This window comes from Narcine bancroftii, chromosome 5, assembly GCF_036971445.1.
Source record: "Narcine bancroftii isolate sNarBan1 chromosome 5, sNarBan1.hap1, whole genome shotgun sequence".
NCBI classification, from domain to species: Eukaryota; Metazoa; Chordata; class Chondrichthyes; order Torpediniformes; family Narcinidae; genus Narcine; species Narcine bancroftii.
This window is the reverse complement of record NC_091473.1, coordinates 136,985,755-137,013,610: the sequence shown is the minus strand read 5'-3', so window position 1 is coordinate 137,013,610 and position 27,856 is coordinate 136,985,755. Positions and strand designations below refer to the sequence as shown.

At 43.3% G+C, this 27,856-nt stretch overlaps 1 protein-coding gene and 1 long non-coding RNA gene across 2 annotated transcripts in view; both read right to left on the bottom strand.

The window, feature by feature from the left end:
- The window catches only part of LOC138765341 (uncharacterized), a 104,566-nt gene that overhangs the window by 16,171 nt on the left and 60,539 nt on the right, over positions 1-27,856 (bottom strand). The gene's annotated exons all lie outside the window — the stretch shown is intronic.
- On the bottom strand, positions 936-16,946 carry LOC138764002 (uncharacterized). Its single transcript, XR_011357955.1, has 3 exons — positions 16,851-16,946; positions 14,556-14,643; positions 936-1,104 (listed from the first exon to the last, which is right to left on the bottom strand). It is a non-coding gene; the product is annotated as an uncharacterized lncRNA (long non-coding RNA).

Here is a 27,856-nt window from a genome sequence, read left to right as displayed (position 1 = left end):
CTGCGTAAAGAAATTTCCCCTCATGTTCCCCTTATAATTTTCCCCCTTCAATCTTGAACCATGCCCTCTCGTTTGAATCTCCCCCACTCTTAATTGAAAAAGCCTATCCACGTTTACTGTGTGTCCCTTTTAAAATCTTAAACACCTCTATCAAGTCCCCTCTCAATCTTATACACTCCAGAGAATAAAGCCCCAGTCTGCATAACCTTTCCCTGTAACTCAGACCCTGAAATCCTGTCAACATTCTCGTGAACCTTCTCTGCACTCTCTCTATTTTGTTTATTTCTTTCCTATAATTTTGTGACCAAAACTGTACACAGTACTCCAAATTTGGCCTCACCAATGCCTTGTACAATTTCATCATAACCTCCCTACTCTTGAATTCAATACTCCGATTTATGAAGGCCAACATTCCAAATGCCTTCGTCACCACACCATCTAACTGAGTATCAGCCCTGAGGGTACTATTTACCATCACTCCTAAATGCCTTTGTTGCTCTGCACATCTCAATAGCCTCCCATTTAATGCATATGACCTATTTAGGTTTGCTTCCACTCTCTGGCACCTCTATCTCTGGCACCTCTCTCATCCTCTTCCTCTCTGACACCTCTCCCTTCTTTCTCTGGCATATCCCTCATCCCTCTCTATGTCACATCTCTCCCTCGGATAACTCTGCCTCAATCTATCTCTTTCCACCTTGGATGAAGCTTTCTCTATTTTACATGAGAACACTCAACACGCACCCCTCCCTCCCTATTTGGGACATCACCATCTCAGTCATCTCTCTCCATCTCAATCTCTATGCCCAACACCCCCCAACCCGTGACATCAACTTCTTACCTACGGGAAAAACCTCACTCTCTGTGCTGGACAGTTCTATCTTTTTGCCTCAAGTGACAGGGCTGCCTTCCTAAATTCTGGTTTATTACTCACCGATATTCGAGATGTCGTCAGGAGCTCTAAAGATGAGCTCTGGTGCTCGATAATACTGGGGCCAATCAAATCTATGTGGTGGAAAGCAGGGGTGGATCAATCGAAAATAGCACCTATGGCAGTGGTGGCCATCCTCTTGCAAGAGCAGGGCTTGATGGTGGCCATATTATCTATACAGATCGAGAGGAAATACTGAGCGTTTGTGTTCTTTGTACCTTTGATAGTGCCCCCACGCCCACCCATCCAGTGCCGGCCAAGTCATCCCACCCCCCCAACAACACAACGTTAAACTGTCGGAAATCCATGCCTGGGGGTCAATGAGGGATCAAACGTTCCATGAAGGGGTTGATGGTCTAAAAAATTTGGGGATGTCCTTGAGACACACCAAGAGTCATAGCCTCCAGTCAGAGAGCCAGTCATCCACAACCACACTCTGGTTTCTCCCACAAAGATAATGCTGAAACCAATTTACGCATCACCAGAAATACCAAGCAACTGAAACTTCCTCCCATGTGGGAACATCTTAAATGCTTTACTCAAGTCCATGTAGACAAGTCTTTTCTTCATCAATGTTCCTAGTATGTGCACAAAGCCGTGTTGGCTGGTCCTTATTTGTCCCTAACTGTCAAAATACTTCTATATCCAATCTCTTAGAGCACCTTCTAATGACTTGTTTACTCCTGATATTAGGCTCACCGGCCTATCATTTCCTAGGTTATTTTTGGAGCCTCTTTTTAAACAACGGGACAAGATGAGCTCCCCTCCAATCCTCCGGCACCTCACCGGTGGCTAAGGATGTTATTATATCTATCTGCCAGGGCGTTTGCAATTTCTGCAACAGCCTCCCTCAAATTCCAAGGGAACTGGGGATTTATCCCCCTTGATTCACTTTAAGACTACAAGCACTTCCTCCTCTTTATCTAGGTTCCCTGACCTCACTGCTTATATGCCTCGCTCCCCTAGACTCCATGCCAGTTTCCTGAATAAAAAGAGATTTAAGAAAAATCTAGAAGATCTCCCCCATCTCTTGTAGCTTCATACATAAGTGATCACACTGATCTACAAGAGGACCAATTTTGTCCCTCCAGATTTCCCTATTAATTTGGTCCTGCATTTTTTAATCCTCCTCTCAAGATCCTCATTTGCTCCTTGTTGCCTGTACCAGCTGTACACCACTCTCTTCTTTGGAAAATCAAGGTTCCCTCTGCGTCCTAACTTTGCCTTTAATCTTCACATGCAGACCTTGTGTTTCCACTTTGAAAGCCTCCCACTGACTGAACTCATTTGCCTGAGAACAACCTGTCCCAATCCATGCATTCTAGACCCTTTCTCATTTCCTCAAACTTTCGCTTTCTCCAATTTAGAATCTCAACCCGAAGACCAGACCAATCCATCTCCATAATAAACTTGAAACAAATGGCCTGATCATCACTGGACCCAAAATATTCCCCTCCATATATATATGTCCCGTCTTGTCTTGTTTGACAATAGGTGATCCAGTACTGCATTCTCTCTGGTTGGTACCTCTATATATCGATTGAAAAACTTTCCTGGACACATTTGACAGAGTCCAAGCCATCAGTCCCAGTCAATATGTGGAAAGTTCAAATCTACTATTCCACCCTTATGTTTGGAACATAGGAACATAGGAAGTAGGAACAGGAGTAGGCTAAAAATGGCCCATCGATCCTGCTCCACCATTCAATACAATCATGGCTGATCCAATTTATGACCCAACTCCACCTACCTGCCTTCTCCCCATATCCCCTAATTCCTCTATCATTTAAAAATTTATCTACCTGAATTTTAAATATCTTTAATGAGGCAGCCTCAACCACTTCCCTGGTTAGAGCATTCCAAACATGCACTGCACTCTGGGAAAAACTATTTTTCCTCATCTCTGTGCTAAATCTACTCCCCCGAATCTTGAGGCTGTGTTCTCTCATTTTAGTTTCCCCGGCCAGCTCAAAAAACCTTCATACATCTATCCTATCCATACCCTTCATAATCCTAAATGTTTCTATAAGATCTCCTCTCATTCTTCTGAACTCGAGCGAAAACAATCCTCGACGATTTAATCTTTCCTGCAACTCTCTGCTATTTTCTCCAGATTTGCTCCTCTAATTCTCATTTACTGATGGGCAGTCTATAATACAAGCCCATGAGTGTGGTTATCCCTTTCCCATTTAACAATTCCACCCACAGAGCCTCAATAGACAAGCCCGAGGGTCTGTCCTGTCTGAGCACTGCAATAATATTTCATCTGATGTAACGCCACTCCTCTCCCTTTCATTCCTCTCCCTCTATCACATCGGAAACCACTGAAACGTCGTGCTGCCAGTACTGGGCTTCCTCCCACCAAGCCTTACTAATGGCTACAGTTTCAAAATTCTATGTGCCAATCCATGCTCTAAACATCTGCCTTTCTGACAATACCCCTTTCAGTGAAACAGATACACCTGAGAACATTTCCACCAGATACAACCGTTTGATTTCTGTATTGACACAGTCTGGACATCATCTTTTCCCTCCTCCACTCCCCTATCTGCTCTGTTTGTCTGGTTCCAATCTCCTTGCAAATCTAGATTAAACATCACCCATCCCCCACCCCACCAGAGGAACACTAGCAAATCTTCCTGCAAGAATAATCATCTCCCTTAACTTCAGATTAACCGTCCATCAGAACAGGTTCCAACTTCCCTGGAAGACCGCGTCAAATTTGAAACTGGGGTTAGTGGCACCATTAATAGCCCCGGGTGGGCGAACTAGGCCAGTCTGGTCACACTGTGTCTTGGTGCAGGATCGCTCTCCAAGAGGTGGCACGGTTAGTGTTGCGGTAAGTGCAATGGTGTTACAGAGCCAACGACCGGGGTATGAATCCAGCACTGTCTCCCTGGCTTTACGTGGGTTTCCATCAGCTGCATAGTTACCTCCCACCCTTCAAAAACACATCAGGGGGGTAGGTCAATTGGGTGTAATTTGGTCGCAGGGGTTTATTTGATGAAAGGACCTGTGTTCATGCTGCATGTCTAAATTTAAATTTCAGGCTGTCCCATTGCTGAAAAACTGTTCTTCCCCCTCACCTTGAATCTTTTGCCCTGCAAGACCTTCGTGATGGTTATTAGCTCTCCACCACCCACCAGCCAGGCCTCGTACACCACACCGAAAGACCCACTGCCGATAATTTAAACATCTGCGTAGGGCACCTCCTTGATCCAGTGTGGCCACCACTCTTGTGGCCTTGTTGCTATCTCCTGTGGGGCAGTTGCAGTAGCATTTACACACCCAGAGAGCACAGAACTGGCCATTTGTCCAACATGGTGTCTATCCTTCCCTCGAACTTTCTTCCAAACATCACCTCAATGTCAGAATTCATCCTCTGGTGGTTCGTTCCAGACTCTATTTTTTTTTAAATTTTATTGAAGAATTTTACAAAACCAAAATATAAATAATCTAAAACTAACCCCTACTACCCCCCTCCTCCCCCGTCCTCCCTACACCCTCCCCCTTCGGAGCTTTTTTAAAACACAGTAAGACCGATTATGACAGGTTGCTGGATGGTGTGCTATGTTTTTACACCTTTCATCAGAAATAAAACTTTTATTTAACATCTAAACACATACGTTCCAAATACACTGTTGGATAAGTCTCCAAAAATTGTGAAGGAAACCAAATTGGCAAAAAGAATAATTGAGTTGATGGGGGGGTTTAAATTTGGTTGAAATATGGCGACGGATGAATCCGACTGAGAAGGATTATTCTTTTTATGTAGCTCATCATGAGTCATTCTCAAGAATAGATTTTTTTGGGAATCAGCTCATTTGCAGGTTAGGATTGAACAAGCTGAGTACAAGAGTAGGATTTTATCAGTCCATTCATTGTTCTTAATTAAATGTAATGTTGCCGAGATGGCGGGAATTAACTATCGTTGGAGATTTAATGAGATGTTGCTACAAAGGCCTGAATTTATTTTGTATGTAAAAGATCAGATTAAGATTTTTCAGAAACAAACGCGGGATCAGTTCACAGTAAATTTACGTTATGGGGTTCTTTAAAAGGATTCTTACCGGGTCAAATTATTAGTTACACAGCAAAAGTGAAGAAGCAGCATAAAGCAGAACTTCAACATTTAGAAAAAGAAATTGCAGTATTGGAGAAGATATTTCAGAAAGATGCAGCAAAAGAAAACAAGATACAGTTATCGACATCGAAGCTTCAATTATCATACACAGCAAACTATCATTATGAAGAACGACTTATCCTTTCCAAATGAATACATGATTGAATTTTGTTCTGCCATCTTTGTATACTCAGTTCAACATCATTTTTCCAAGTGACAGCGAGACATTTTCGACCTACTGCCAACCGTGGACGTATAAATGCAATTTGAGGTTTCTCCAATCGTAAACCTGTCATTATCGTATTCATGTATCCCAATAAACATACCCATGGGTTGACATACAGATCTATTTTGAATAAACCTCACAAAAAGTTAATTATTTGTTCCCAAAAGAGCCTAACTTTTGTACATTCCCATACTGAATCTAAGGAAGTACCTGTCTTTTCACCAAACCGAAAACACCAATCTGACACACTAAATCCAACTATTTCCAATTTTTCAGGAGTTTTATATAACTGATGCAAAAAGTTATCATAAACCAAACTATATTGAACATTAATTAACTTCATAACACTATCAAGACACATATCAGACCACTCCTCCACAGATATAGGCAAAAAGAAGCATATATGTTTTAAATATATCCACATTGGTCATTTTTTCTTGTAGTAACATACATTTCTGAAACAAATCCCTTTTTGCCCTTATCAACAATAAATTTCTCAAATTTCAATTGACCAGGCAATACTAACTCTCATCAAAAACATTCTAACAAATAAATCTTGTACTTGATAATATGCATGTAAAGTGTTTGTGATACACCAAACTTCTCTCTAAGTAGAACCATCTCCCTGGGGGGGACAGGGTTCACAGCCATTCCTTTTGTCCACAACCCTCCTTTTCCAAGAGGGTCAGGTCACCCCTCATTCTCCAGCATGCTCCAAGGGAGATAGAACACTCTGAATTCCTCCCCAACTCCAAAAGCTCAGCAGGACTGAGACCTTCCACAACACAAACGAGACTTCGTCCCCCAAGACAACTCATGGAGTGGAAGGAGCCCCTTGCTTCATCGCTAAACGCTGTTGAGTCGCCACATCAGCAACGCTTTCCAGGACCTTGATCTGGGATTGTTGGTGGTGGGATGGGGCGGGTGGTGGAGGTGGGAAAAGATAGAACAGGTTCTATAATCCGGTGTTGTGGGGTGTGGACGGGCGATTCTGTCTCACAGTGGGAGAGATCGCATTCTGGGGTGAGGGGAGAGCTCTTTACCATTCCTGTTGGAAGGGCTACCTTCCCTCCCACTCCCGAAAACTGCTCTCCCAAGATACCTCACCCGCGCCCCACGCCAATTCCTCGATCCTTTTTTCATCTCTCACCCAATACCACACTCCCAGTTCCTCAGTGCCTTCCATCCCCTCCAACCCCAGCTCTCCAGCTCAACCCTACTTCTGATCCAATCTCCCTCCGCCTGTGGTGCACCCCCATATTTTCGTTCTGCCCTCCACATAACCTCCACTGCTACAGACCACATCCCTGCATCCCTGCCCAAGCCACTGATCTCTCGCACCTGCCTAGAAAGCGCAATGCATTCAGGATGGAGAGAGGGTGTTAAATGTGGCCTCCATTCTCTCTGGCCACACCAGGTGATGTATGGTGCTGGAGGAGGCTCTGTCCCAGTAGTGGAGCCGGTGACAGGATCTTTATCTCACCCATGGGCCTTGGGCGCTTCCAAACACAACACCGTTGCTCAGAAAGGGTCCCTGGGATGTTCCCTCATGCGGGCCTCATTGCCCTTCCAGGAGAGACATCCTACTTGTGCTGCTCTGCCCTGGTGCAGCTCAGCTATGGCAACACAGCAGCAGTTGCCCCACTCTGTGACATCATCTCCCCATCTGTGTCACCTCCCCTCTTTGTGACACCACTAGTGTAATGGCCAGGGACATTCAGCTATTTCAATCCTCCTCAATATTCCCAAGCGAGGGCTGTGGAGGGGGGTGGGGAGGGGGTCGTTCAACTTGTATAAATTACTTGAGTTGTTATCTCTTCTACCTCCTTGATATTTGATTCCATTTTGAGGACATTTTAGTTGACTATTTTATTGACATTGCCTGTAATCTCCCTTCATAAGTGACATGATTTTGTATTTATCCCAATTATACCCAAAGATCTCCCCATTGTCCTCCAGAGTGGAGCGCAACTTTGGCAACGAGTGTGTCAGGTCTGTCAGATCTGTCAGAACATCTCAGCAAATAAATTGGATTGATGCTCTTCCTGCCCTGTTCTGAATATTTTAATGACTGAATCCTGGCAAATGGCCACGGCTGATGCCCCCATGGCTCACAAAAACTGCGCTGGAGATAACGGGAAACCCTGCCTGCATGATCTTTTCAGAGGGAAGGCTCAAGTAATTTGTCCATTGGTCACAAATTTAGCAATGGGCGCACGGTGAAACGCCCTTATCCAATGTATAAAAGTTGGCCGCAGCCCCAATTTTCCCAGCACTTAAATAATTCTCCCACTCTAACTAGTGTGAGAAACACAGCTCACTGATTAAATAATTTTGAAGTCAATAGGTGAAGCGATATAACCTTTGTATTCAACGTTCTTCCAAGAGCGGGTCTCGTTCAGAAAGGCACACACACTGCTATTCAACAACCTTTTTTTCTACATTTCTTTCTGTTAATAACCACTCCTCCGTTAGTTTAATTGGTTAGTTCACTGAGTAATTGATAAGTTAGTTTAACATATCAAAAGATGTTCCTCTTCTTGTATTAAAGCCCGACCTAGTTTCCATCTCCTACTCCCCTTATTTCACTACCCCCTACCTTTATTTATTCTCATCCTTATCTGGTATGATGCCCAGTTCTTTCGCAATGTTTTTGGTATCATTTTGGCTTTCTCTGCAATTTTTTGCAGGAAGTGACCTTCCTTGGTAATCTAGCAGACCGCCCCCCCACCCCCACCCTCCCCTTAAGGTACGCATCGGCTTTCTCTGGGCAACCATATTAACTCTGCAGAAACAGGCCTTTGGCTACTTTCCACAATCCCGCCTCCTCCTTTTCTATTTATTCTACTGTTTCTTCATCACTGGAGATAGAACCATAAAATGCCTCCAATTTGGATAACATCATCCCACGAGTCTCTTCCATTTTCTAAAGATTTCACTCTCAAGTCAATACAGATTATCCCGTGTTGACCCATTTGTTTAATGATTGCAGTTTCCATAAGCCGCTGTGTAAGCCCGTGCACACAGGGCATATATAATACATTATCCCACACCAGTTGGTACTCCTACCACCACTATTAAGGAGGGCAGTATGGAGACGTTTACTCCCTCCCATTTTCCAAAGTACAACTCCAGCCACCCAGTTAGTGAGGTGTCCACTCCTGAACTTTCGGCCAACCCCTCAGCCAGGGAGGAAAGGCCCTGCTACACTTTTGTAATAGTTCCATCTGGGCTGGATCGTGTGGGATAAAAGTACAGCAATTTCCACTTAGCATTACACAGTCTCCTCCTTTCTCTGCTCACACCAAATCTAGCGCTATTCTGTTTTCACAAGCCACGCGACTGGTGGCATCCAATTGATCAGTGATCCCCTTTACAGCAACCAGGATATAATTTATAAACCATTGTTGACTGTAGTAAATATAGTTTATCCAGTCCACGTTTTTTTATTAATAGTTTCCCACCAAAAGATAGTTAACTCAAACTCTGCTGCTATCTGACTGCGTGCGTTAAATTTAATAGGTACTCCCCTTGGCACCCCAATTGAATCAATATAAATTTGGTTACATAAAGACGTTCCCAGGAACTCCCTCTTACTTCTCTTTATCCCTATTACCTTCTCCCATTCAAATTTCAAGGTGAAGGGTATGGCCAATTGAATGATTGCACAGGTACCCTTCCAGTTGGGAGGAAGAATCAGTCTAAGGATCCTCCCTCTCCACAATCACCATAGATCCATTCAAGGTACATTCAAGGCTGAGTAGTGGCCTCCCCTCTCCTCTGTCACATCTCGTACCTTTATACATATTGTAGATTTCCTACATTCCTCGTGAACTGTCTTCCTTTTGTCTAGAAGTTCAGGCTGTGTGATTTCGTGACACATCCGAGAATGCCGCGGAATCCGGACATCCTTCTTCAGAGCAGGAGGGAAATCAGGGACAGAAATTTACAGGACTGGTTACCCCAGGCCATTTTATCCTGATACAAGGCCATCGTTCACCTCATTCCTTGTTTGTCTTTATCCCAACCCAGTGGAAATGGAATCACCTGTCCTATAAGTGCATGCATAGCAATTTCTCTTTTTTAAACCCTTCACTGTATATTTTACCTATTCTACCCAGACATTTGTATCGCCATAACTTGTCTCAATCGTCTGTCTAAGGTCCTCTACCTCCACTATATTTACTACTTTCAGATCATTGGATGGAGTATAGGGTTTCTCGCTGGGCATTATTGTGAAGGTACGATCAGTTGGATGAGTCTTGGATCCTTCTACGATTATTCTAAATCAACACGCCAACGGGTCCTTTCCCCTGATGTTTATCCCCATTCCAAATTGATTTCTCATCTACCCCTTTCGAGTAGGTTTTTTCCATTCATTTCCTCAATCCCTGAGGTACGTTTAATGGTCATATAGATAGGATTACACTCTTTGTTCCTGCAGTTAATGGCAAAGGTCCTCTCCAGATTGATATCCGACATTTTACTACCAGATCCTGTACTAGGCGTCCAGCACCGGGTCTGGGTGGTCCACCATTCATCACACCAATAGGGACAGTGTCTATTAAGACACATATGTTTCTCCTGAACACTATGTCATCTCTGACTCTCAACCCCACCACATTTTATTAAGCTACAAGCATGACATTGAATCACCTGCAGTTTAGAACTCTCGGGGATGGTCATGGAGAACTTTACTGGCCCTGAAGGCTTGAGGGAGGATTCTAATCCTCTCCCTATTGGGGTATGAATCTCATTGGACCCACCCTAGTACTTCTTACCCTATATAACCATATAACCACTTACAGCACAGAACAGGCCAGTTCGGCCCTACTAGTCCATGCCGTAGCAAATCCCCACCCTCCTAGTCCCACTGACCAGCACCCGGTCCATACGCCTCCAGTCCTCTCCTATCCATGTAATGATACAGTCTTTCCTTAAACGTAACCAATGATCCCGCCTCAACCACGTCTGTTGGAAGCTCATTCCACATCCCCACCACCCTCTGCGTAAAGAAATTTCACCTCATGTTCCCCTTATAATTTTCCCCCTTCAATCTTAAACCATGTCCTCGAGTTTGAATCTCCTCCTTTCTTAATTGAAAAAGCCTATCCACATTTATTCTGTCTGTCCCTTTTAAAATCTTAAACACCTCTAACAAGTCCCCTCTCAATCTTCTACACTCCAGAGAAAAAAGCCCCATTCTGCACAACCTTTCCCTCTAATTCAAACATTGAAATACTGTCAAATTTCTCGTGAACCTTCTCTGCACTCTCTCTATTTTGTTTATATATCTCCTATAATTTCGTGACCAAAACTGTACACAGTACTCCAAATTTGGCCTTACCAATGCCTTGTACAATTTCACCATAACCTCCCTACTCTTGAATTCAATACTCCAATTTATGAAGGCCAACATTCCAAATGCCTTCTTCACCACACCATTCACCTGAGTATCAGCCTTGAGGGTACTATTTACCATAACTCCTAAATCCCTTTGTTGCACTGCACGCCTAAATTTTCTACCATTCAATGTATATGACCTATTTAAATTTGCCTTTCCAAAATGCAGCACCTCACATTTATCTGTATTAAATTCCATCAGCCATTTCTCAGCCCACACCTCCAGCCTTCCGAAATCACCTTTTAATCTACTGTAATCTACCTCACTGTCCACAACACCACCGACCTTTGTGTCATCTGCAAACTTGCTTATCCAATTCTCCACCCCTACATCCAGATCGTTAATATATATAACAAATAATAGTGGACCCAGGACCGAACCCTGAGGAACTCCACTAGTCACCGGCCTCCAATTGGACAAACAATTTTCTACCACGACTCTCTGACACCTCCCATCCAACCATTGCTGAATCCATTTCACCACCACCTTATTTATACCTAATGCCTCTACCTTTCTTCCTAACCTCCTGTGGGGAACATTTTCAAAAGCTTTACTAAAGTCCAAATAGACAACATCCACAACTTTCCCTTCATCAAACTTTTCTGTAACCCCCTCGAAGAACTCAAAATGTTTTGTCAAGCATGATCTACCCCTGACAAAACCATGCTGATTACTCCCTATCAATCACTGTACCTCCAAAAATATGTAAATACCATCCCTCAGAACACTTTCCATCAACTTGCCCACCACAGACTTCAGACTTACAGGCCTAAAATACCTAGGTTTGCATTTGGACCCATTCTTAAACAGAGGAACAACATGCGCCACCCTCCAATCGTTTCGCACCACCCTCGTGGCCAGTGACATCCTAAATATCTCTGTTAATGGCCCCACGAACCGTCCACAAGCCTCCGTGAGTGTCCTAGGGAATATTTTGTCCGGTCCAGGAGATTTATCCACCTTTATCTTTTTTAACACAGCCATCACTGCCTCCTCGGTTATTCTTATATGCTTCATGACCTCACCACGATTCTTCTTTACTTCAACTGGTTCAACATTTTTTTCCTTAGTGAATAGTGAGGCAAATAAATCATTCAAAATTTGCCCCATTTCCTCTGACTTCTCACTCAGCCTACCCTCGCTATCTACAAGGGGACCAATTTTATCCCTCACTAATCTTTTACTTTTAATGTACTTATAGAAACCCTTTGGATTTATTTTTACTCTGTCAGCCAAAGCCTCTTCATGCCTTTCTTTGGCCTTTCTAATTTCTTTCTTAAGATTCCTTCTACACTCCTTGTAGTCCTCCTTCAACTTCTCAGCTCCCTGCACTTTATACCTCTTGTACACCTCCCTTTTTCTCCTGACCAAATTTCCAATATTCCTCGAAAACCAAGCCTCCATATGACTTACAGCCTTTTCTTTGATCCACACTGGGACATAACTACTCTGTACCCTCAAAATTTATTTTTTGAATATCCTCCATTTTTCATTAACACCCTTACCTGAAAATATCCTGTCCCACTCAATACTCCCCAAATCCCTTCTTATTCCTTCGAAATTTGCTCTTTTCCAATCCAGAACCTCAACTTTAGGCCTCTCCTTGCTCTTCCCTAAAATTACCCTAAAACTTACAGAATTATGATCACTAGACCCAATTGGATCTCCAACATTAATGTCCGCCTCCTGACCTAGCTCGTTCCCAAACAGGAGATCCAGTATTACACCATCCCAAGTCGATTTTTCTACTAACTGATTTAGAAAACAATCCTGAACACATTTAACGAACTTCAGCCCATCCAGCCCTCTAACTGTATGGGTATCCCAATCAATGTGTGGGAAGTTAAAATCTCCCATGATCACTACCTTATGATTTTCACACATATACGTTATCTCCCGACAAATTTGTTCCTCTAATTTTCTTCGCCCATTTGGTGGTGTGTAATACACCCCTATTAGCACCCTCTTGCATCCTCCACCCCTCAATTCCACCCAAACAGCCTCACTGGTCGATCCCTCCATACCATCCTGCCACCTCACGGCAGTAATGTCCTCCTTAACAAGCAGAGCAACTCCTCCTCCTTTTTAACCCCCTGATCTATCACATCTAAAACAAAGGTATCCTGGAATATTAAGTGGCCAGTCCTGCCCCTCCTGCAGCCAGAACACACTAATTGCCACAATATCGTGACCCCAAGTATACGTCCATGCTCTCAGCTCATCTACCTTGTTCACTATGCTTCTTGCATTAAAATATATGTATCTCAGAGAATGACCCTCACATATATTCTCTATTTTACCTTCTACCCTTATCTCCATCCTACCTTTCTTATCTTTTTTATTCCTAGCTAGGTGGCCATACTCCCTGGACACTGCTCTCACACTCTGTTCCCGACCCCCCTGCCAAACTAGTTTAAACCTTCCCCCACAGCTCTAGCAAATCTGCTTGCCAGCACATTGGTCCCCCTCCAGTTCAAGTGGAGTCCGTCCCTCTTGTAACAGGTCCGACATTCCCCAGAAGAGATCCCAATGATCCAGAAATCTTATCCCTTGCCCCCTGCACCATCTCATTAGCCACGCATTCATCCTCCACATCCTCCTATTCCTACCCTCACTAGCTCGTGGCACGGGCAGCAATCCAGAGATTACTACCTTGGAGGTCCTGTTTTTTAACTTCCTACCAAATTCTACATAATCCTGTTTCAGGACCTCATCCCCAATTCTAACTAAGTTATAGGTCCCCACATGGACCACAACTTCTAGCTGTTCTCCTTTGCCTTGCAGAATTCTATGTACTCGATCAGAGATATCCCTGACCCTGGCACCAGGGAGGCAACATACCAACCTGGATCCCCGATCTCATCCCACAAACCTTCTATCTGTCCCTCTGATTAAATGAATCCCCAACTACAAGAATCCTATCCTTATCCTTCTTTCCCTTCTGAACCTCAGGGGAAGCCACTGTGCCAGACACCTGACCCCCACGACTCGTCCCTGATAAGCTTTTCCCCCCAGCAGTATCCAAAGCCAAATACATGTTGCTGAGGGGCACTTCCACAGGGGTACTCTGCACTGGCATTCTCCCTCCTTTCCTCACAATCACCCAATTCCCTAACTCCTGCCTTCTAGGGGTGACTGTCTCCCTGTAACTCCTCTCTATCACTGCCTCTGCTTCCCTTATGATCCTCAGTTCATCCATTTGCAGCTCAAGTTCCCCAACACGGTCACTCATTATATACAATTGGATGTACCTTTTGCAGATGTAGTCGTCAGGAACAGCTGTGCAGTCTCTGATTTCTAACACACCACAATTGGAGCACTTAACTACCCCAACTGACTCCATTTCCTCCGTTCTTACTATAATACCCTTGACTAATAAGTTCCTTCTTAGCCCCTGCTCACCGAAGTCCCTCAAGCCAAAGTCCCCACTCCTTCACTGGGCTACTCCTCTAGCCAAAGTCCCCACTCCTTCACTGGGCCACTCCTCGAGCCAAAGTCCCCACTCCTTCACTGGGCCACTCCTCGAGCCAAAGTCCCCACTCCTTCACTGGGCCACTCCTCGAGCCAAAGTCCCCACTCCTTCACTGGGCCACTCCTCGAGCCAAAGTCCCCACTCCTTCACTGGGCCACTCCTCGAGCCAAAGTCCCCACTCCTTCACTGGTCCACTCACTCACTTCGACGGTCCACGCTGGCCGCTCCCTCCTTTTCTACTCCTTTTATTAGCCCCTTACCAATTAACCCCAATTTACTCCCATCTCCTCCTTCTCCTCCTCTCACCCGACACCAGGCACTGACTCACTGTCTCCTCCAACCCCGAGTTTGACCTGCCTGAGCCCAAGTCCCGGTAAGTACTGCTTTTATTTGACTTACTCTCTGATTCTGTCTCTTGGCTCCTCCTCCTCTCACCCGACACCAGGCACTGACTCACTGTCTCCTCCGACCCCAAGTCTGACCTGACCTTGGATAACAATGGAAATTAGAGACAGTATTAGGTCCAAAGAGAGACCATGTCAATTGGCCAAAAAAATTACCACAACCGAAGACTGGAAGCAGTTCAAGATGCATCAAAGTAGGACAAAGGGATTAATCAAGAGAGCAAAAATAAATTACGAAAGTAAGCTTGTGGCAAATATAAAAACCGACAGCAAAAGCTTTTATAAATATGTCAAGAGGAAAAGATTGGTGAAATCCAGAGTAGGTCCTTTACAGTCGGAATCAGGGGAATATATAATGGGGAATAAGGAAATGGCAGACCAATTAAATTCTTACTTTATTTCTGTTTTTACAAGAGACGATACAAATAACCTCCCAAGGATGTTGGGAAACATAGAGACTAATGCAAGGGAGGAACTGAAAGAAATCAGTATCTCTAAGGACATGGTCTTGGGGAAATTGATGGGATTGAATGCAGATAAATCCCAAGAGCCTGATAATCTGCATCCTAGAGTACTTAAGGAAGTGGACATTCAGATAGCAGATGCTTTAAGAATTATTTTCCAGAACTCGATAGGAGAGTAGCTAATGTTACCCAACTATTTAAAAAGGGGGGTAGAGAAAAAGCAGGGAATTATAGGGTGGTGAGCCTGACATCAGTAGAGGGCAAAATGATGGAATCCTTTATTAAGGATGTAATAGGGGAGCATATGACTAGCAGAGAAGGGATCGGACGGAGTCAACATGGATTTACAAAAGGTAAATCGTGCTTGACAAATCTATTGGAAATCTTTCAGATGGTGACAGGTAAAATAAATGGGGGAGAGCCAGTGGATGTGGTGTACCTGGACTTCCAAAAGGCCTTCGATAAGGTCCCGCATAAACCACTGGCTTCTAAAATCAAGGCTCATGGGATTGGGGGCAAAGTATTGATGTGGATTGAGAACTGTCTGGCAGGTAGAAGACAGAGAGTTGGGAAAAATGGCTCGTTTTCTGAGTGGCAGGCGGTGACCAGTGGGGTGCCACAGGGATCTGTACTGGGACCCCATCTGTTCACAGTTTACATTAATGATCTAGATGAGGGGATTGGATGTAATATCTCCAAATTTGCAGATGACACTAAGCTAGGAGGGGTTGTGTGCACGGAAGAGGGGGTCAGGAAGCTCCAGTGTGATTTGGATAAATTGAGGGACTGGGCAGATCCATGGAAAATGCACTACAATGTGGATAAATGTGAGGTTATCCACTTTGGTAATACAAACCGGAGGGCAGATTACTATTTGAATGGCAATAGATTAAGAGATAGGGAAGTGCAGAGAGACCTAGGGGTACTTGTACACCAGTATCCGAATGCGAGCATGCAGGTAGAGCAGGTGGTTAAAAAGGCAAATGGTATTTTGTCCTCCATATCAAGAGGGTTTTAACATAGGAACAAGGATACCTTACTGTATCTGTACAGGGCCTTGGTGAGACCACACCTGGAGTATTTTGTGCAGTTTTGGTCACCTTATCCAAGGAAGGAAGTTCTTGCAATGGAGGGAGTGCAGAGGCGATTCACCAGGCTGATACCTGGAATGGCAGGAATGACTTATGAGGAAAGATTCTGCGAATTGGGATTGTACTTGCTGAAGTTTACAAGATTGAGAGGGGATCTCATAGAGACATATAAAATTCTGGCAGGACTGGACAGAATGGATGCTGATGGGATGTTTCCAAGGATGGGAAAATCCAGAACCAGTGGCCATGGTTTAAGGATAATAGGCAAACCATTTAGGACCGAGATGAGGAGGAATTTCTTGACCCAGAGGGTGGTGAATCTGTGGAATTCATTGCCACAGAGGGCAGTGGAGGCAGGTTCATTAAATATATTTAAGAGGGAATTAGATCTATTTCTTCAGTATGTGTTTTAAAGGTTATGGAGAGAAGGCGGGGATGGGGTACTGAACTTTAAGATCAGCCATGATCTCGTTCAATGGTGGAGCAGGCTCGAAGGGTCGAATGACCTACTCCTGCTCCGATGTTTCTATGTTTCTATCCTAACATTTCCCTCCCCCTTCCACATGTATTCACCAAGCAATTCACTTGTCCCTTCCCACATATATCCACCAATCAGCTCTCTCACCCTCTCCCACCTTCTGCTGCGGGTCTAATCTGGACGAGCAGGTCTGGGCGTAGGGTAGGGTGAGGTTGGGTCTGACCCACCCCCACCACTCCTGACTCAACATTGCTTACCTTGATCATCTCCACCAGCTGCTCCACCCCACTGTCCCTGGGGAAGATGAGCTGTCCCAATAACAGCTCAGCCAACACACAGCCAGCTGAATAGATATCTGCAAGAGAGGGAAGGCCTGGCGTTAATGTCACAGGGTGTCGAGGGACGTGAGAGACAGTGAAGTTGAGTGTGGGGACTGTCCAATTGAATAACCCGGGGTCAGACACAGGGTGAATGAAGCTCCATCTGCACCGTCATATCACACACTCTGAGGCACCTCAACCTCCCTTGCCATTGTACCTCTCCCTCCCTCTCCGTAGTCCTTCTTACCCTATATAACCATATAACCATATAACCCCTTACAGCACAGAACAGGCCAGTTCAGCCCTACTAGTCCATGCCATAACAAATCCCCACCCTCCTAGTCCCACTGACCAGAGCCCGGTCCATATCCCTCCAGTCCTCTCCTATCCATGTAACTATCTAGTCTTTCCTTTATGTAACCAATGATCCCGCCTCGACCACGTCTATCGGAAGCTCATTCCACATCCCCACAACCCTCTGCGTAAAGAAATTTCCCCTCATGTTCCCCTTATAATTTTCCCCCTTCAATCGTAAACCATGCCCTCTCGTTTGAATCTCCCCCACTCTTAATTGAAAACGCCTATCCACGTTTACTCTGTCTGTCCCTTTTAAAATCTTTTTTTTTTTGAAATTTATTTATAGTATCTCCAAACATTCATTTCAAATTGACTTAGTATAATATTACATAATAGATACTAAATAATTTTCAAATTTTCACCCCTCCCCCCCCCACCCTACCTCCCCTAACCTCTTAGGAAACCACCTTGTGGTGGTTAATTCCCAAAAACCCAAATGGGTGCGGTTTAACCACAAGTGGCCTATGACTCTCGGGGGCAGATGTACCACTCCCTCCCCCCCCACTAGGCAGACAAAATACACGTATAAACCGAAAAATCATCAATTCTTATATCCATAAAACCCCGGTCTATCAATTTAACCAATCTTATTCATAAACTCTTTTTTTTGAAAATCCAAACTTGATATTAAATTTTGCACCCTTTCCACCCTCCCAACACTAAGTTAAACATTGTTTACAATCAATAAAACCTTTTTTTTTAATTTTTTTTTCAAGTCTTCCTGAATTTCATCCACTGAATTAAAACACCTCTGAACATCCCAGTTCAACACCGAATCTTCCATTTATCTCAGTCTCAAGTTGAATTTGTAGCTTACTTTCAAAAAAAGTTTTTTCTAATCTTTTCAAATTTTCTTGAACATAATTCCTTCGGTCTTGATCTTCTAAAGCATCAATGTTATTCATAAGTTCTTTCTTCTATGTTTCCCAATCTAATATCAAATTTTCCACTTTGTCAATCTTCTCAATGTTAAGTTGAAATTATTGTTTATTTTCAAGAAAAACTTATTCAAAATTTTTAACTCTTCTTGGACATTGCTCCTTCGACTTTAATTTTATAAATCATCATTCTTGTTCATAGTTTCTTTCTACTGAGTTTCCAAATTTAATAAAGTTTCTGTTTTTTCCAATATTGTCAATATTAAACTGATCTTGTTGTTTAGTTTAAAAAAAAACCTTTTCAAAACTATTAAAATCTGTTTGCAATGTATGCATACACACAGATAATAAATTCACTCTTCCAATATTCCATCCAAAAAAAAAATCACTGATAAACCTTATTGCAGGTCAAGGAGTTCCATATATATGTTTATCTTCAGAAAATATTTCAAATATTTCAAATCAACATTCGTCGCCATCTTTCAAAAAGGATTCCGAAATCAACTTTAATAAGTTCTGTTCTTGAGAAAGTTCCAGCACCAACTCCGGCTCTGTCTGGGGAAATAGGTCAAATTTCTTCCAAAGTCTCCCCCAATCTTAATTGAAATAGCCTATCCACGTTTACTCTGTCTGTCCCTTTTAAAAACTTAAACATCTCTATCAAGTCTCCTCTCAATCTTCTACACTCCAGAGAAAAAAGCCCCAGTCTGCATAACCTTTCCCTGTAACTCAAACCTTGAAATCCTGTCAACATTCTTGTGAACCTTCTCTGCACTCTCTCTATTTTCTTTATATCTTTCCTATAATTTAGTGACCAAAACTGTACACAGTACTCCAAATTTGGCCTCACCAATGCCTTGTACAATTTCATCATAACCTCTCTACTCTTGAATTCAATACTCCGATTTATGAAGGCCAACATTCCAAATGCCTTCGTCACCACACCATCTAACTGAGTATCAGCCATGAGGGTACTATTTACCATCACTCCTAAATGCCTTTGTTGCTCTGCACATCTCAATAGCCTCCCATTTAATGCATATGACCTATTTAGGTTTGCTTCCACTCTCTGGCACCTCTATCTCTGGCACCTTTCTCATCCTCCCGCTCTCTGACACCTCTCCCCTCTTTCTCTGGCATATCCCTCATCCCTCTCTATGTCACATCTCTCCCTCGGATAACTCTGCCTCAATCTATCTCTTCCCACCTTGGATGAAGCTTTCTCTATTTTACATGAGAACACTCAACACGCACCCCTCCCTCCCTATTTGGGACATCACCATCTCAGTCATCATGGGATACTCTCTCCATCTCAATCTCTATGCCCAACACCCCCCAACCCGTGACATCAACTTCTTCCCTACGGGATAACCCTCTGTCTCTGTGCTGGACAGTTCTGCCTATTTGCCTCAAGTGACAGGGCTGCCTTCCTAAAGTCTGGTTTATTACTCACCGATATTTGAGATGTCGTCAGGAGCTCTAAAGATGAGCTCTGGTGCTCGATAATACTGGGGCCAATCAAATCTATGTGGTGGAAAGCAGGGGTGGATCAACTGAAAATAGCACCTATGGCAGTGGTGGCCATCCTCTTGCAAGAGCAGGGCTTGATGGTGGCCATATTTTCTGTAGAGAACGAGAGGAAATACTGAGCGTTTGTGTTCTTTGTACCTTTGATAGTGCCCCCATCCCCACCCATCCAGTGCCGGCCAAGTCATCCCACCCCCCCAACAACACACCGTCAAACTGTCGGGATTCCATGCCTGGGGGTCGATGAGGGATCAAAAGTTCCATGAAGGGGTTGATGGTCTAAAAAATTTGGGGATGTCCTTGAGACACACCAAGAGTCATAGCCTCCAGTCAGAGAGCCAGTCATCCACAACCACCCTCTGGTTTCTCCCACAAAGCTAATGCTGAAACCAATCTACGCATCACCAGAAATACCAAGCAACTGAACCTTCCTCCCATGTGGGAACATCTTAAATGCTTTACTCAAGTCCATGTAGACAAGTCTTTTCTTCATCAAAGTTCCTAGTATGTGCACAAAGCCGTGTTGGCTGGTCCTTATTTGTCCCTAACTGTCAAAATACTTCTATATCCAATCTCTTAGAGCACCTTCTAATGACTTGTTTACTCCTGATATTAGGCTCACCGGCCTATCATTTCCTAGGTTATTTTTGGAGTCTCTTTTTAAACAACGGGACAAGATGAGCTCCCCTCCAATCCTCCGGCACCTCACCTGTGGCTAAGGATGTTATTATATATATCTGCCAGGGCGTTTGCAATTTCTGCCCCAGCCTCCCTCAAATTCCAAGGCAACTGGGGATTTATCCCCCTTTATTCACTTTAAGACTACAAGCACTTCCTCCTCTTTATCTAGGTTCCCTGACCTCACTGCTTATATGCCTCGCTCCCCTAGACTCTGTGCCAGTTTCCTGAATAAAAAGAGATTTAAGAAAAATCTAGAAGATCTCCCCCATCTCTTGTAGCTTCATACATAAGTGATCACACTGATATACAAGAGGACCAATTTTGTCCCTCCAGATTTCCCTATTAATTTGGTCCTGCATTTTTTAATCCTCCTCTCAAGATCCTCATTTGCTCCTTGTTGCCTGTACCAGCTGTACACCACTCTCTTCTTTGGAAAATCAAGGTTCCCTCTGCGTCCTAATTTTGCCTTTAATCTTCACATGCAGACCTTGTGTTTCCACTTTGAAAGCCTCCCACTGACTGAACTCATTTGCCTGAGAACAACCTGTCTCAATCCATGCTTTCTAGACCCTTTCTCATTTCCTCAAACTTGCCCTTTCTCCAACTGAGAATCTCAGCCTGAAGACCAGACCAATCCTTCTCCACAATAAACTTGAAACAAATCGCCTTATCATCACTGACCCCAAAATATTCTCCCCCATATACATATGTCCCCTGTCTTGTCTTGTTTGACAATAGGTGATCCAGTACTGCATTCTCTCTGGTTGGTACCTCTATATATCGATTGAAAAAACTTTCCTGGACACATTTGACAGACTCCAAGCCTTCAGTCCCAGTCAATATGTGGAATGTTAAAATCTACTATTCCACACTTATATTTGGAACATAGGAATATAGGAAATAGGAACACCTACGGCTCCTAGAACGCTTCCACCAGCGTTGTCTCCGCTCCATCCTCAACATCCATTGGAGCGCTTACACCCCTAACGTCGAAGTACTCGAGATGGCAGAGGTCGACAGCATCGAGTCCACGCTGCTAAAGATCCAGCTGCGCTGGATGGGTCACGTCTCCAGAATGGAGGACCATCGCCTTCCCAAGATCGTGTTATATGGCGAGCTCTCCACTGGCCACCGTGACAGAGGTGCACCAAAGAAAAGGTACAAGGACTGCCTAAAGAAATCTCTTGGTTCCTGCCACATTGACCACCGCCAGTGGGCTGATAACGCCTCAAACCGTGCATCTTGGCGCCTCACAGTTTGGCGGGCAGCAACCTCCTTTGAAGAAGACCGCAGAGCCCACCTCACTGACAAAAGACAAAGGAGGAAAAACCCAACACCCAACCCCAACCAACCAATTTTCCCTTGCAACCGCTGCAATCGTGTCTGCCTGTCCCGCATCGGACTTGTCAGCCACAAACCAGCCTGCAGCTGACGTGGAATTTTTACCCCCTCCATAAATCTTCGTCCGCGAAGCCAAGCCAAAGAAAGAAGATGTATATAATTAAAGTTTTTTTTATAGATTAGTTAATTATGAATTTATTTATCAATTATATTTAATGCCACATAAATTAATTTATTCCACCTTTTTCAAATTTATTTTTCAGATGTGGCACAGAAATTCGTACGTTTATACATTGTACCTGGTCATGTACCAAGGTAACATCAATTTGGAAAGATGTGGGCAAGTTTTTGGAACAACACCTCAGCTTATTCTTTTGGGAAATGTATATGATTCGGAACCCCAATTCAAGTTCTCAAAAAATCAATTATTTTTTGAAAGTTGCACTGGCGGCGGTCAGGAGATGTATAGCAATTACATGGAAATCTGAATCTCGTCTTAAAATTGATTGTTGGAACGAGAAGCAAAATTGTATTCCCTTAGAAAAGGTGACTTATAATATAGAAGTGGGAATGAAACATAATTAAAGATATGGAAAACATATTTAGAAAGTATGGGTTTGGATAGCTAATGTTTTCTCTTCTACACCCCACCTTTTCTTTAATATTAATGGTTGATCCTTATCGTGTTGCTTTAATTCTACTATTTTATTAATATACTGTCTTTCTTTTTGGGAGGGTAGGGGATGGAGGGGGGTATTTATTATAGTCGATTTGCACAATAATCTATATTCATTTTTCTTGTCTACATTTTTTCTCTTCTCACTTTTATGTACAGTACAACCTTTTATTTTTTATTCTATTTTAATAATTATAAGTATTAATTCAATTTGATTCTATTATTATATTGCACTGTATACAAAGCTATAAATATATATTTTTCAAAAACTGAAATGTTTCACTGCAAGATCGATAGCTAAGAGTCTTCGCACAAACATATTATAATTTGCCTGAGTCGGTGAGAGCTTGGCTGAAAAAAGACACCAGAGACTCCAAATGCTCTCAGCCTCATCGTTCTAACAGATCCCACAACACTAACAGATGCATCTGTGGTGAGAGAGCAAGGTATTGGGCTTCTGATGTACGAGGATAATGGAATTGTAAGAACAGTTTTCACATCATGGAAAGCAGACATAGCATTGTCTCCCAAAGTTAAGGCCATTTTTGGAAACGGACATCAGATCACTTTAGTAGTTCAGAAAGAGGTCATAGGGATACTGCGGCATTCACCAGGAAACAACAATAAAAATTCATCATGCCAAAAAGAAATCACAACTGACCAAACGTAACAGGTGTAGGAAATTCTCAAATTCCACTCACTTTCGATTCATCAGGAAAAATACCATGTTGCGTAACTCTATGTCCCAACAATAGAAGATCAGCAGGCCTCAAAACACTTGACTGGGATTGATCACGATGCCAAATTCCTCAAACCTCTGGAACCATGAGAAAAGGTGGCACTGGTGCTCCTCTTCATCCACACTTGCAACCAGAATCTCCTCGATGAAATCAACCACCAATAAAACCCAAGGCCAGTGAGTCCGTGGTCCATGAACTGCCGGAATGTCTGAACTGCATTCCATAGACCGAATGGTATTCTCAGAAACTCAAACATGCCGAAAGGCGTCATCACTACAGTCTTCGTGACATCAGAAACCTCAAATGGAATCTAATAGTAAGCACGTACTCGATCTATTTTGGCAAATACATATTTGCCGTTGATTTTGCTGAGAAGTCTTGGTAATTGGGAATAGGGTATCAGTCAGGCACGGTCAAATTGTTCAGGGCAGGATAATCACTGCAAATTTGCCAATCCTCAGTGTTTAGCCAGAACCATATGCAATGGTGAAAGCCAGCAGTTGTCAGATCTGTAAACTATGCCCATCTCATGCAATTCCAAATGTACGATTTTAAGATAATCCGGTGGTACAACGAGCTCCCGTCTCGTATACCCTGGGACTCTATATGGTAGCTTATTGCATGTCTGTATGGCAATACGATGGCGTCACTAGGCGAGGGAAACACTTGAGCAAGGCTTGCAAAGGGCAGAAGCCAGGTTGAAGGCTTGTCAGGTGGCAGATGATATTGGAGGGACAACAAATGCAGCTCACATGCATTCAAAAACTGCAGTCCACAAAACAGTGATTTTTTAAAATACATCAATGAAACATGAGAGAAGAAATCCATTCCCAAAATGGAATTTGCCACATTTACAACTAAAAACCACCAAAACAGTTTGTGAGACTGAAATGAAACACGAGTGACCTCTGGCCACGTTCTCTGACCACAAGGACAGGCCATTTGGCAAACAATGTCTGTGGTGACCAGGAAGCTCATTTCAATTCATTCCATCTGTCAGCACATGGTCCACACACATCATCCGTTCCCTGCTTGTTCATGTGCCCAACCAAATGACTCTTAAATCGTGGTGATTGCATCTCCTTTCACCACTGTCCTGGCAGCTTGGTCCAGACCCCCACCGCATTGTGTAAAATCTTGCCTCACTTCTCTCCTTTCCCCCTCTCATGTTCAATCTAGGCATCGTCGTATTTTTACATTTCCCACGGGGGTGGGGGAAGAAGAAATCTACCCTCTCTGGGACTACAATAATTTTTTAAGTTTCAACCAGGTCATTTCTCAGCCGCCAATGCTCCAGAGAAAACTTTCCAAATTTGTCCAACCTCTCCTCAGAGCCAATGCTCCAACCCAAGCAACACCCTGACAAACTCCTTTAGTAACCCAGCAACCAGAATTGCATGAAATACTCAAAATGTGGTCTAACCACATTTATACTTTAAGCCCTGCTCAATAAAGAATACTTTCTTTAACACCGTACACTTGTGTTGCCACTTTCAAGGAGCTAAGGCTTACACCGCAAGGTCCCTCTTTGCAACACTACAGCAAGTCCTCTCAAAGTGCAAGACACTTGTCCAGATTAAACTCCATCTGCCATTTCTCTGCCCACATTTTTTAGTTATCTGGTTTGCAATGGAGAATACGAGGGGATGTGGGTGAATCAGCAGGAGATAGAATGAAACATGGGGGGGTGGGGTGGGCAGGTTACCATTGAGTCATAGGACTACACAAATGAAATAAGAGATGGTTCCTCTGGATTTGACCTCACCCGGACAGTGGAGGAGGCAATGGAATGGAACTTAAAGCAGCTTGTGACCATGAGCCAAGAGGGCCATGGTGATCAAATGGTGCTCAGCCAATCTGTCATTAACTCTGAATTGGATTTACTGCCATAGAGGAGGATACTTGAAGAGCACGGACATGGTCAGTGGAGATGAATGTGAAACTTTACCCTGCAAGATAATGGTTCTTTATGCCCCTGGATGGTGGTGACTGATGCATGTTGCAGGGAAAAAATGCCCAGGAATGGAGAGGAAGGTGTGAGGAGAGATGAGCAAACTAGAAAGTCTGGATGAAAGCAGACCCTGACAAAAACAGAAAGTAGGGAGGGGATGATGTAACTCCATCGTGTTGTGGTTGGCCGAAATGATCAAGTTAATGGCTACAACACATGCTATGGATTGCATGTGGTAATGAGGAGTCTGTAATTTGTTGAAAGATCTCACTGCTAAATTCATCACCAATGAGTAGGAAAGCAGCTTCAGTCTAGTCTCCCTCTCAGAAAGATTTAGTTCATAAACAAAACAACCTTTCAACAGGGACAGGGGCAAAAGGGCTCTTCATTTTGTCTTACATTCAACATACTTTGAAGTTCCCCACTGTAAATGACTCCAAATTCAATTCTGGTGGAAGAGTAGGAGCCAAGGCCTTGCCAAATCAGATGAGCCTTATTCTGGGTATCTACTTCGACTTTCACACCATTAAATGCAAGCCCCAGTTATTGATTCCCAACCATTTTCTATACTTACCCTTATCCTGCAACAAATACAAATTATAATTTTGCAACCACCCCACCTGAAATTGAAACAAACAACAGCTAATTTTTCCATGTATAAATTACATATAAAATAATTTCCCCACATTTTAACTTCACTGTGGCCATTCATGGATAACTTCTGACATCAGGAAACTGCACCAGCCATTATTGACTCTTCTCCAATGTTACTGGCAGACATGAGATCATATTTAACACGCACAATATTTCTTTTCTCACTGACCAGAACTCTCAAGCACAGTGTAAAAATGAGAAAAGCTCAAGTCAACCACGAGATACGAACTCCCGTCCGCAATGTTGCTGAGCGCATTTGTTACAATATTGAAGTGTTTACGACAGATATTCACAGTCAAGCAATAACAGAAATAACAGAATATTACAGCATATTAGAAGCCCTTTGGCCCATGATGTTGTGCCAACCAAGATATTTCTACCAAAAAAACCAATTCTCTTTCATACAAGTATGCCCAAGAGTCTCTTAAATGCCCCTTACGTGATATCTGCTTGGATAATGACCTTGGGCCTGTTCAAAGTAGGACATGGCTTCTACCAGCAGGAGTTTCTATTTGAGGAAAATACTGATAGATGGCTGACCATATACGTTTCCTAAAAATTAATACCCTCTCCCTCTCTACAACACATTCAGCCCCGTGGCATCTTCCTGCGTTGCATTACTAGGATCACCAAAGACCGGACCCATTTCCCATGTCTCCTTGCAATGCCAAAATGGCAGCTGCCATTGAGAACTGACCAATCACATTTTAATTCTGCAGGCAAGATGAAAATCATCCTGACATCCTGCTTCAAAATAAGGCTAAACAAACCTTCCCCATTTTGTAACTTCATTTTTAATTCGATTCCCATGGCACATTAACAAAAAATGTCCCATCCATTTGCTCACCAAATGAAGAGCAAAATCATGATGCCTGATATTGAAATCCCATAACCTTCAATGTTACACAGGTAATCAAGGAAGTCTTCTGTCATAAAAGTGAATGAAACCTTGAAAATATTACCCCCTCACAAACACTGAGATTGGGGCGGGCTGAGCCACCGCGACCAAACAGTCTGAACCACCACAAAACGCGGTCAGTCCAACAGGACACAGGCTCCCCTTCACTGCAAAGAAGGAGCCAGCTATGTGCAGGGTAAAGAGCCCTTCACTTCCGCCTTGCAATGACGTCACTTCTGGAAGTTGGGAGGATAAGTCACCAGAAGTGGGCAGGCCAGCGAGCACACACGGGGAATTCAAACAAATAAAGCCAGTCTTTGTTTGACAGTCAGCTTGTGTGGACGTCTCTTTATTTGGGAGCGATGCCACTGCGGACGCTACAGTATGATGGATGAAATTCTTACTTGATGTGACCACACAGGTGCGCAAGTTACATCAATCTCAATAGAAAAAATGACCAGAAATCTTTACTATGTATTGTCAACACCGAAGTCCCTGTCGTTTTCAAGGCATTCTGACAAGTAACTTAGAAACATTACATTTTAAACACATGATATGTCAGGAGAAGAAGAATTGTTCAAGGAACACAAGTTTAAAAAATGACATCTAACTTTATTAAGAATGGAATACAACAACAGGAAAAACTGATTGAATCAGACTAATTCTATGAGCATTGTCGAGCAGAGAAAAATGGATTAGTTTTCCATCCCTTACGAAGCTCCCCCATTACCATTGAAGGTACTACCTGTCTTACGACCGTAATTAATACTGAAAGATCAGTTATATCTCAAAATGGGCGCAAGTTCGAATTTTGTCCCTGTGTGTGGAGCACTGAAGTTTTAGAGCAGATTTTTAAAATCAAATGTTGTATTTGACATAGCTTAACAGGGATACAGGGCACGTCAGAAACAAAATGTGCGTATTTACTTTGTTAGTCAGTGTCTCGAGGTCAATAGGCTGGGTGCAGCCGTCTTGATTCCTGTGCACATGCACCAATCTTCTGTTGGTGCTTGCACACTGGGTTCGCCGATTGGAACCCGTCACACATGTGCCAACAGATGGAGAGCGGGATTTTAACTAACAAAGTAAGTATCGCACCTTTTAGCTGACGTGCCCTGTATCCCTGTTAGAGTTTGTCAAAAACACTGTCAATTTTGTATTTTTTCTTCAATATATTGATAAAAATTTGGTCGAATATGCGGATTCACGCAAGTCGCATAGGGCGCAAGTCGGGGATTCC